This window comes from Rhinatrema bivittatum, chromosome 2 (genome assembly GCF_901001135.1).
Source record: "Rhinatrema bivittatum chromosome 2, aRhiBiv1.1, whole genome shotgun sequence".
Taxonomy (NCBI): Eukaryota; Metazoa; Chordata; class Amphibia; order Gymnophiona; family Rhinatrematidae; genus Rhinatrema; species Rhinatrema bivittatum.
In genome coordinates this window covers 248,065,251-248,075,901 of record NC_042616.1, presented here as the reverse complement: position 1 = coordinate 248,075,901, position 10,651 = coordinate 248,065,251, and the positions used below count along the sequence as shown (strand labels likewise).

At 46.3% G+C, this 10,651-nt stretch overlaps 1 long non-coding RNA gene across 1 annotated transcript; it reads right to left on the bottom strand.

Moving 5' to 3' along the window:
* Positions 1–1,325: 1,325 nt before the first annotated feature.
* On the bottom strand, positions 1,326–3,749 carry LOC115086137. Its single transcript, XR_003855099.1, has 3 exons — positions 3,662–3,749; positions 3,391–3,525; positions 1,326–1,425 (listed from the first exon to the last, which is right to left on the bottom strand). It is a non-coding gene; the product is annotated as an uncharacterized LOC115086137 (long non-coding RNA).
* Between the last annotated feature and the right edge of the window lie 6,902 nt (positions 3,750–10,651).

Here is a 10,651-nt window from a genome sequence, read left to right as displayed (position 1 = left end):
GTAGCTGGAAAGGCTTAGGCCCTCGAGGAGCGAGTACCTGGTTCCAGGGAAAGCTCTAAAAGAGCAATGGTAACTCACAAATGTCTGTATCTGTGATAGCTTCTAGGCAGTAGAGAATCTTCAGAGTGTTCAGGAACCTGGGCCCTCGAGGAGCAAGTACCGGTTCCTATCTGCAATCTGAAATAAAGAAAAGAGAACGAGGCCCCCGAGGAGCGGGTACCCCTGGTAAGTCCGAGGAGGCAGAGTAACTTGGGAGAAAAGCCGAAGCAATCCCCTTGCTCACTCGATTCGTTAGCGAAAACTGAGACCTTTTATATTGGAAGTGGGTGATGTCATCTCAGGGGGACGCCCCCGAGGTTTGCGCCCTTGCTGGTACATCAGTCGGAGCATGTGCGCGCCCTACATCATCAGGAACATGGCGGATCCGCAGCGTCGTACCGGTCCAGGGACGCCAGAGGGAGATGGCAAGAAGACGCCGCGGCAGCTAACCATTCATCTGATCCGGAGGGAGTCACCACAGAGGTAAAGAGGGCAGAGTGAGGGTGTCGAGCAGTGACAGATGCAACACAAGGAGAGGCCTAGCAACCAGCAAGAGGCCACCAGAAGCCTCAGGACTAAGTTGGCCCTGGGTAGGAGAGAGGTCAGGGAGGCAGAGAGAGGCCTAGAATTGGGAAAAGGCCACGAGGGACCTCGGGGTTAGGCCCGGACAGAGCTGAAGACCAGGAGGCCACAAGACAGAGACTAGAGCGGAAGGCCGGATGACGACAGGGCAGAGACTGGAAACAGAGGGCCCAGAGGCCTCAAGGTTAGACAAGGCAAAGCTTTAGTCAGAAGGCCCAAAGACCATGAGACAAACGCAGAGCAGGGAGCCAAATAGAACTCAATGCCAAAGCATTGAGGCAAGGGACAGGCAAGGTTTAAGTAGGGCTGGAGTCTGGGCAGGCAAGAGGAGCTTGGACCACTAGGGGAGGGTGCTCAAGGAGGTCCCATGATGGAGCGAAAGCTGTAGGACTGGCTGAGGCAAGAAACCAGGGATATGCTGGAGAATACAGTTCAAAACAGGGCTCACTGGAGCCTTCTGTTGGAGGTGAGGACGCATAACAGCCGGAACCATAACAGTATGGGTAAATGCAAACTGGTCGTCGACTCTTTCAGATAGTATAAAGACTAGGGGACATGCAATGAAGTTACTAAGTATTACATTTAAAACAAATAGGAGAAAATATATTTTTACTCAACGCATAATTATTACTAGGATAAGCAGCATGGGATCCATTTACCTTTTGTGATCCTGCCAGGTACGTGTGACTTGGATTGGCCACTGTTGGAAACAGGATGCTGGGCTCGATGGACCCTTGGTCTGACCCAATATGGTAATATTATGCTCTTATTGGCAAGAAGATGAAAACAAAACCGTGAAGTAACCTGCATGGAGAAGTGGTTCAATCAGAAATTGCATTGGAATAATTGTATTGTGCTTCCAAGAAAGGCACGGGGATAACTTGCACAGAGTGGCAGTATATACCTTGCTGGGCAGACCAGATGGGTCATTTCAGTCTTTTTTCTGGTATCATTTACTATGTTGTTAAGTGTCAAGGGCAAATACTGAAAAAATAATGTTAGACACTAATCTCCGAACTGCAGGAGTCCTTCAAGACTTCAAACTGAACTTGATAACTGACAGTCATCGGGAAACATTGTCCATAATGATTAGTGCAAAATATTCAAGTCATATTTATATCCATGCCAAATCTGATAAAAATAAAAAGCTTCCAAAATTAAATACAATTTCTCAAATTCTGAAACTGTAATGCACTTATCTCAGTACCCCGGGAGTTCTCTGCACTACAGACACTTCTGGACTCAAAACATGTTCCCTGTCAAAGCTGATAAGTGGCAGCCAGACACAAAAAAAATGCTTATTAATAATAAGAACCAATTCAATAGGCACAATTTCTAGCAGAATACTAGCAGCATAAAGTGTCCTCCATAAATGTTATTCAGTTGGGTAAGAGCACTCCCAGAATGGGCTGCTGAACGACCACCAGTATTTGTAAGCTTCATTTCTGCCTCTTCTAGCCACCAGAATCCCACCCCATCAATTCTAAAATCCCCTCAGCCAGTCAAAAAGACACACTTGTGAACTGGATAAAGCAGTTAGCCACTCGTTTATATGTTTAATAATATTTCTTTTTGTCCTTCCTTGCTGTATTAGTTATTTGCTATTTTTATTTGAGTCTTTCCTTGATAATTTTTTTGTTAATTGCATAAACAAAAACAAAAAAAAATGTTTAATAGGCAGCCTTGTGTACTCCCTATCCTCTTCCCCACTGTCTTCTCCAAAATACTTCCAGATCCAACCCAATACAATGAACATTTTATCTCCAGTCCCTGGTGTTATAAACTTCACATCCCCTGTGTCTTGTACACAAAGGAAATCAAATGAATGCAGACACAGCGCAATCTCCAAATGGTTCATAAAAAACAGAAACATCATCATCTATTTTCATTCCGTTTGGAGTGAAAGAGGGAAACAGCGGATCCTCTGTCAACCTAATCCCTCCTTTCACTGTAAAAATCCAGAAGTGCTCCCTTCTCAGAATTAAATTCTCAGAACTAAGAGCAAACACTTTGTTGCACACGTTTGAGGCATTAGTGCCAAAGAAAAATATATATTTTTTTTTAAGGAAATCCAAATGCTTTAGAATGGACTGTGTCAGTAGGATGTTCTCACACACTGTTTTCACCTTTGTTTTTCCACATGTCAAATTTTTCACAGTGGTGGAGTCATTATAGATCTATCTACTTTTACACTACAGTTGGAACTTTATATGATTAGTGATGCTGCACAGCACGGTAAACTTTGCAAAGTTCAGTGACAGTAACTTTGTTATCCTGAGGTAAACCAGAGGATTTTGGGGGGGGGGGGGGGAGAGGACATAGATGACATGCCTGCACTTTGAGTGCTTTTGTGCTTTTCTGACATACAGTGCTGACATAGAGCTCCCTTTTCTTGGCAGCTAACATCAATATTGCAGTGGTACAGGGGTTGAGCATGTGTGATGTTTGTGCCTTTTTGCTATGAAATCACATTTTGAACCATTCTGAGTTGAAGAATGCCTTTCATCCCCTTCTTGGACATTTTGAAGTAAGGATGATGTCAGGGCAGGTAGTGCATTAGTAGAGCATGGCTGCTTTTTTGGGAAGGAAGATAGCAAAAAGCAGCTGCAGTCACAGCAAAACAGCAGGTCCTGACAGCCACATAAATCATCAGTGCTTCAAATCACTTTGTCTTCACATCTTTTTGTGTACAGTTGTGCCAAGTACTGTGTTTCACCATTATTTTTGTGTTCTAGAATGTGTTTTTGTGTTTTAAGCTGTTTGACTCACTTTTTGTCTGTACCTCTGACAGGATCCTGAGCTGCAAATGTCCAATTCTGTACTTTCATTAGGAAGTTGTCTCATGAGCTCCAGTAATTTAAATAACATCCTGAAGGCTCTGGGTGAAGTTCAAAGGGCTTCCAGCTATGGTAAGAAAGAAAGGACAGATTGTGAATCAGCAAATAAAAGAAGCAGGACCACAAAATACCACCATGCATTGGGAAATAAATTCAGATCCCAGGAATGGCTTAAAGCCTTTCTCCAGAAATTTGACAAACACCTGGCTGCTCAGAAACTGCAGAAAACATCAGTGCCTCGACCTGATCCTGGAACCGCCGTCGCCCCCACCAAATACCCGGCAGTGATACAGAAACCGGAGAGATCTGGGAGGAAAAGGGAGGCGCATGAATTTTGTTAGCTCTGGCTGCCAACTAAATTATCTTTTTTTTGTTTAGTAGAATTGCTGCTTTAAGTATGACCTTGCACGCTTTCTTAGTACTGACCTCTATATATGTATACTGCTTATATTTCCAGACAAAACAACATTTCCAGAGGTGTCTGCTTGTAAGCTTGGGGCCCCAGATTACACAAAACATCTTCATCACAAAACTTGGCCTTGGCAAACTGAAGTTCTTTTTCTGCAATGGTGGTTTGTCTGCAGGGTCTGGTGTGCCAGCCAAATTCTACTGTAATGGATGAACCCACTTTGCAACAAACACATTAACTGACTTCCACTGTCTTGCAGTATAATTGTAAAATGCATTGGGATGAAAAGCTATCATCTTTATTTTATTAACCATTGCTACTACTACTGCAGCCTAAAACCCTCTGACAATACGGAGAAACTGGCAGCAGATAAAAGACGTCCAGGCCCCACGCAATCTGCCCATGTTCCCTACCTATCACAGACTCTATCTGATTTCCAGCTTTATCTTTGCTTCCTCCCTGCTAAAGATTTTCCACATCTTTCTAGGTGCAGCAACCCCCTCAGGTAAGACAGACTAGACACCGAGGGAGGGGGGGCAGGCATAGAAAGGAGAAACCTCTCCACCCCACAGGAGGCGCGTGGGCAATGAAAATGGATGCATGTGTTCTGATAAGAGGAACCAGAGAATGACGCAGCCCCAGAGCACCCAAAGAACACTTTTCCCACTCACCCTTCCAATGGCCGAAGAGTACATAAAGCAGTCACCCACACAATGCAAGCTTTTAGAATATTACTGCTGAGCCAAATAATTTAAAAGCAGGCAGCAAATAAGAGAGAGGAAAAAGGTTAACACATAAATTGGAATACCGCGTGAAGCTTTATGTACGAAGAATATCGTATCACATACATTTCCTATGAATATTGGATTGCTAGCCAAAAACTGTATAAATATACCTTAGTATCTGAATCACTAAGGGCCGGATTTTAAAAGATTTACGAGCGTAGAGTGGCTTACGTGCGCCGGGCCGATTTTCAAAAGGCCCGGCGACGCACGGAAAGCCCCGGGACGCGTCTAAGTCCCAGGGCTTTACTAAAGGGGGAGGTCTGGGGCTGGGCGGGGGTTGGGAGTGGGGTCAGAGGCCTCCTGCCACAGCGACCATTTGCTGCCGTGCAGGAGCGGCCTGGGAGGGAACGGGGAAAGGCAGCCTGGCTCGGCGCGCGCAAGGGGGTGCACAATTGCGCATCCCCTTGCGCGCGCCGACCCACGATTTTATAAAATGCGCGCGCCTGCACGCGCATGTTTTCAAATCGGACATACATGTGTGTGTACGCCTGCGTATACCTCTGAAAATATACCCCTAATAGTTTTTCCTATAGACACAAAATGGGAGAAAAGCCTTAATGAATCTTGCCTTTAGTTTGTAAATACTGGGTACCCAGAGGTTAGGCACACAAACATTCTCTCGGTGTATTTATATGCATAAACCAGACAAAAAACAAAACTGGTTGGGGGCCTTTGATGCTGCACATATAGACAAATGAATGAAGCCAGGAGATTGCTGTTGATATTTTAGCTCTGTAGCAGTTATATCTGGATATAGAAACAATCCTCCAAACTGCACTGTGTCCTGATTTAGCTTCCCTCGTAGGAAAGGCAGATGATTAGGAATCTGGAAGTCTCTATCCCTACAGATCCCTCCCACCACACAAGCAAGCTACCAGGCTGCTCTGTTATCACTTATAACTTGACTCTGACTCTAGCAGCCTGAGGGCTGTTAACAGTCCTTTAGCAGTCTTTATATGTTATGGAAGCTAACATTTTGCTGCTCTGTCATCCCCACAAATGATACGAGAGGTAAGAAGCCCCTTTTCTCATATGGCATCCTCCAGGAAGTGATCCTGAGCTAGGACCTGCCCTCCAAGAGATGCCTTATCCTCTTGCACCGAGGATGCGTCTACAGAGCCATGTGCCTAGGAGGAAAGGGTCAGGATGGCCGTTATAGTTGATGATTCAATCTTAGAATTGTAGAAAGCTGAGTGGCTGGTGTTGTGAGTTTTGCTTTGTAACTTGCCTGCTTGGTGTGAAGGTAGTGCACCTCGCATGCCACCTAGATAAGATTTTAGAGATGCAGCGGAGGAGCTCACTGTCAGGCCCAGCGCTACCGCATGTGCAAACCGTGCAAATGCACTGGGAGGCACACCTGGGAGGGAGGTGGCTGTAGTGGAAGAGCCCACCAAATGGAGCAGCGAAGGGCCCGGTGGACCCCATCCCATTGGAGGCAGAAGAGGGGTAAGGCCCAAGCAGCTGCCAGTGGACCTCATCCTACCGGTGGCAGAAGAATAGAAAGACCCGCACCGCACTCTGCCTGAAGAAGAGGGATCCATTCTGTGGCTCCTCCTTGTGTGCCGGCCAGCCCCAAGGTGCTCAATACTCGCTGTGCTAGCACTTCCTATAGGTTCATCTCATGCATCACAAGATGAGCCTACAGGAAGTGCTAACACCTCGAGTATTAAATACCGCGGGACCGGGCGGCACAAGGAGGAGCTGCAGAAAGGACTCCTACAGTCTGCAATGCATGCTGTTCTCCAGGTCACAGCAGCAGTAAAAGAGCAGAGCAAGGGACCCGTGGACCCAGCCTGCCTTGTATGAGTGTCAGTTGTGAATGAGAGCCTGGATGTGCATGTGTATATGAATGGGAACCTGCCTAGGATGGCTAGGGATGTGTGTGTGAATTGGAGCCTGCCTGGGGGGGAGGGGGGGAGATAGATGTGTGTGTAAATGGGAGTTTGCTTGGGGCTGATAGGGCTGTGTGTGTGTGTGTGTGAATGGGAGCCTGCCTGGTGGGGGGGGGGGGGGGGTAGTGTGTATGTGTGTGAATGGGAGCCTGCCTGGGGGGATATATGTGTGTGTGTGTGTGTGTGTGTGTGTGTGTTTGTATGAATGGGAGTCTACCTGGGGGGGATGTGTGGTTATGTGAATGGGCTCCGTTGGGTGTGTGTGTGTGTGAATGGGAGCCTGCCTTGGGGTGAGTGAAAAATTTGTGCTACCCCCACTAATCCACAACAAGCTCATGGTGACTGGAAATCAAACGTTTTCAGGTATGGGAAGCAGGTGATTTTTTTCCTTCTTATTTTAATTATTAGGTGTTTGATGTGTTTGCTATTTTGAAATATTTTATTGAAGTTTGGAAATTTTTAAACATATTATATGAGTACTTAATTACTGGATTTTATTCTATTTGTCATCTGGTAATATTCTTTTTATTAGTATGGTTTATTATGATAGATTTATATTTATTGATTTTATTTTTTGATGATTTATGAAGACTGATTATGTTTCTGTTTTTCCATTACTTCATTGCATATACAGTCTAGGATACTGCAGTATCAGTTCAGTTTCTTTCTACACATTTCAATTTGTATTTTATGGTCTCTTTATGGTGAGGGTCTGTCTGTGTTCTACATGTGTAAGCGAGGTGTGGTATATTCTGCTAGCATGTAGCTTCTATGTATGAATTTAGAGCAGACTGGTTTGTTCTGCTTTCCTAATAGGTGATGTTTTAGGGCCTGGTATAATATTTGCCTTTTCATAGATTAGTTTGTTTGGGGCCAGATTTTCAAAGGGGTACGTGCATAAGATACGCGCGTACACCCCAAAAACCTGGCCCAAACTCCCCCTGCGCGCACCGAGCCTATGTTGAGTAGGCTCGGCGGCGTGCGCAAGCCCCGGGACGCGCATAATCCCGGGCTTTCATGGGGAGGCGTGACGCGGCCAGCGCGTCATCGGGGGCGTTCCGGGGGGGGCGTGTTGCGGTTGGCGCATCATCGGGGGCATTCCGGGGGCGTGGCCACGGCCTCCGGACCAGCCCCCAGACTGGACCATGATGCGCCGGCGGCCTACCCAACGCACACAAGTTATGCCTGCTTCGAGCAGGCGTAACTTGTACAACAAAGGTAGGGGGGGGTTTAGATAGGGCCGGGGGTGGGTTAGGTAGGGGAAGGGAGGGGAAGGTGGGGGGAGGCCGAAGGAAAGTTCCCTCCAAGGCCGCTCCGATTTCGGAGCGGCCTTGGAGGGAACGGAGGCAGGCTGCGCGGCTCGGCGCGCACAGGCTGCCAATTTTGGGCAGCCTTGCGCGCGCCGACCCCGGATTTTAATGGATATGCGTGGCTACGCACGTATCTATTGAAATCCCGCGTACTCTTGTTTGCGCCTGGTGAGCGAACAAAAGTACGTGGGTGTGCAAATCTATAAAATCTACCCCTTGGTCCCTTAGTTGTGTTAGATGTGTGTTCTGTGTTGTAGGCACATTTAGAAGTCCTTTGTTTTGCGATCTTAGGGGTCCTCCTATGGTTGAAGTGTCACTCTAATCAAGCATGGGTTAATAATGTTGATGATATTAAAAATTAGAGTTAATACTTTATAATGAATTCTGGATTGTATCGGAAGCAGTGCAGTGCTATCAGTGAGGGGTGATGTGGTCAAATTTCCCTGTCCCTAGTAAGAGTCTAGTGGAGGCATTTTGTAATAACTGTGGTAGTTTTAAAAGTCCTGAGGGTTGGCCTAGTAAAAGTGAGTTGCAGTTTTAAGTTTGAGAATATTAGTGTTTGTAAAATAGTTCGGAAGTTCTGAATTGTTAGTAATGGTTTCAGCAGATGAAATATTCTCAGCTTGGTGTATCCTGTTATAATTCATTTGGTTATATGCCTTTTCATTGTGAAGTTCTAATTAGGGATGTGAATCGGGCTTCGGACGATTGAAAATATCATCAATATTTTCAAAATCGTCAGAAATCGGGGGCTCCCCCGAAACGATAGGAAACCCCCAAGATATTGATCGTGGGGGTTCTCTTATTGTTTTGGGGGAGGGCGGGAAAAATGGCACACAAAAATAACCCCTAAACCCACCCCGACCCTTTAAAACTAATCCCTTTGCTTCCCCCACCCTCCCAACCCCCCCAAAACATTTTACAGGTACCTGGTGGTCCAGTGGGGGTCCCGGGAGTGATCTCCTGCTCCCGGGCCGTCGGCTGCCACTAATCAAAATGGCGCCGATGGCCCTTTGCCCTTACCATGTGACAGGGTATCCGTGCCATTGGCCGGCCTCTGTCACATGGTAGGAGCACTGGATGGCCCGCGCATTTTTAAAGATGGCAAACCTTTTCTGTTGGAAAGAAATCAGTAGAACTAGGAGTCACGAAATGAAGCTCCAAGGAGAACGCCTCAGAACCAATGTCAGAAAATATTTCTTCACAGAGAGGGTGGAGGTTGCCTGGAATGCCCTTCCAGAGGAGTTGGTGAAAACCAAAACAGTGAAAGAATTCAAAAGGGCATGGGATAAACACTATGGATCCCTAAAGGCTAAAGGATGGAAATGAAGAAAAGAGTGCATGGGGGTAACTTGATGGGTGTGGTGGTTATTACTCTGAATCAATAAGCCTTGATACTGTTGATGCAACTCCATCACTGCTCTCTGCTTCAACAGCAGGGGGAAAGGGGGAATTGGTTTTGTTCAGCAACTGAGGGCCCTGATTTTTATGGTCTGGGGAAGCAAGTATAGGGGTAACTTGCTGATGCAGCAATTACTACCCTTAACCAATAACTATGATGCAACTCAAACAGGTGAGGACGCAGTAGTGTCCCGAGGCACGGGGTACACCATGGGGAAATCCCAGCAACGCTTGGCAGAGATGAGCGAAGTGGTACTCACGAGGAATGGTTCCCAGAGATCAAGGCAGGAAGGCCCTCGGAGGAGTGGATAGCCTAGGAATGCGGAAGAGCCCCCGAGGAGCAGATACTCAGAGTGTTCACACACCGAGACAGGAACAGGAACTGGAAGTCCAAGGAGAAGCGGATTCAGCAACGAGAAGAACTCCTTACTAACTCGTAGGAGCATTGGACCAGTCTGTTTAAGTATAGGTAGCGAGATGACATCATGCGGAGGGGATGCCCCAGAGGTTCCCGCCTTGGTGTGTACATAGGTGGCCCATGTGCATGCACGCGCCTAAGTGACTCTAGAAGCAAGATGGCAGTCAGCAGCACCCACGCCGTCCCGGGAACACCAGGGAGGTCGGCGGTGACTGGCGGAGGCCGCCATTCTTCCGAGAATTGATGGTTTAGTGAAAAAAGAGGTGAGCATGAGAGGTCGCAGCCATCTGCGACCGACGGGTGCAACAGAATGCATAGCAATGAATGATGAGATAAGACAAAATTGGCATCTTAGAAACCTGGTAGGAGGAAGACAACCAATGGGACAGTCCTATATCAGGGTACAAATTATATCACAATGATAGAGAGGATCAACTTGGTGGGGGTGTAGCACTTTATGACCGGGAGGGTACAGAGTCCAACAGGATAAAGATCATACAAACGACTAAATGCTCAGTAGAATCTATATGGGTAGAAATCACAATTGTGTTGGGTAAGAGTATAGTGATAGGAGTATACTACTGTCCACCTGGCCAAAATGATCAGACAGATGATGAAATGCTAAGAAAAATCAGGGAAGCTAATCAATTTGGCAGTGCTGTAGTAATGGGAGATTTCAATTACCCCAATATTGACTGAGTAAATGTAACATCAGGACATGTTAGAGACATAAAATTCTTGGATGGAATAAGCAACTGCTTCATGGAGTGATTGGTTCAGGAACCAACAAAAACGGGAACTATTTTAGATGTAATTCTAAGTGGAACAAGGATTTGGTGAGAGAGGTAACAATAGTGGGGCCACTTGGCAATAGTGAGCATAACATGATCAAATTTGAACTAATGCCTGGAAGGGGGACAATATGTAAATCTACAGCTCTAACACTAAATTTTCAAAAGGGAAATTTTAATAAAATGA